We start from the raw sequence: 1566 nt of genomic DNA, 5'->3' as shown, positions 1-1566 counted from the left end.
AACGCAGGAGATCACTACCGTGTCTGGAGAACACTGACAAAATACAGGTGGAAAGCAGGAGTTCACTGCCGTGTCTAGAGAACACCGTGACAAAATACAGGTGGAAAGCAGGAGATCACTACCATGTCTGGAGAACACCGTGACAAAATACAGGTGGAAAGCAGGAGTTCACTGCCGTGTCTAGAGAACACCGTGACAAAATACAGGTGGAAAGCAGGAGTTCACTACCGTGTCTAGAGAACACCGTGACAAAATACAGGTGGAAAGCAGGAGTTCACTGCCGTGTCTAGAGAACACCGTGACAAAATACAGGTGGAAAGCAGGAGATCACTGCCGTGTCTGGAGAACACTGACAAAATACAGGTGGAAAGCAGGAGTTCACTGCCGTGTCTAGTAGGGGTGTCACGATACACTCAGTTCACGATACGATACGTATCACGATACTGGGTTCACGATAACGATACGATACGATACGATTTTAACAATATTTTTTTAAACTTGAATAATGACAATATATGACTGGAAAAGTAGTATTTTATTTGAAATGCACAAATACAAAACATGCTGTTGTGGGAAATTGTTATTACAATAACAACTAGAAAAAACATGAGATTGGAGATAAGGCTTATCTTGAAATAGAATGAGTTACACCGTCACTTAGATTTACTTTGAACTAAAAGGTTTCTCAGCAGTATAAATTCTCATTATGCATCTTCAGTTTTTCTTCAAACTCAAACAACAAGACTTTTCTTAATCTATTTTTTATGCATCTTCAGTTTTTCCTGTCAAGTAAACAGTTTTGCCAGAAACTCAATTGAATGGTTTCTCTCCTGTATAACTTCTCATGTGTCTCTTCAGAGACTTGTTCAACTGAACTACTTTCCACACATTGAACTTCAACAAACAAAGACGTTTCTTAGTCTATTAAAAAAAAAAAAAAAAAAAAAAAAAAAAAAAAAATTTGCGATATGAGATTTCATCTCAACGATACATATCGTGACGTTTTACTATCGCGAAATTTCGTGGGACGATATATTGTGACACCCCTAGTGTCTAGAGAACACCGTGACAAAATACAGGTGGAAAGCAGGAGTTCACTGCCGTGTCTAGAGAACACCGTGACAAAATACAGGTGGAAAGCAGGAGATCACTACCGTGTCTGGAGAACACTGACAAAATACAGGTGGAAAGCAGGAGTTCACTGCCGTGTCTAGAGAACACCGTGACAAAATACAGGTGGAAAGCAGGAGATCACTACCATGTCTGGAGAACACCGTGACAAAATACAGGTGGAAAGCAGGAGTTCACTACCGTGTCTGGAGAACACCGTGACAAAATACAGGTGGAAAGCAGGAGTTCACTACCGTGTCTGGAGAACACCGTGACAAAATACAGGTGGAAAGCAGGAGTTCACTACCGTGTCTGGAGAACACAGTGACAAAATACAGGTGGAAAGCAGGAGTTCACTACCGTGTCTGGAGAACACCGTGACAAAATACAGGTGGAAAGCAGGAGATCACTGCCGTGTCTAGAGAACACCGTGACAAAAGAAAAACATGCTTATTG

The sequence above is a fragment of the Poromitra crassiceps genome (assembly GCF_964638095.1).
Source record: "Poromitra crassiceps genome assembly, chromosome: 4".
NCBI classification, from domain to species: Eukaryota; Metazoa; Chordata; class Actinopteri; order Beryciformes; family Melamphaidae; genus Poromitra; species Poromitra crassiceps.
Note: the sequence above shows the minus strand (reverse complement) of the source record.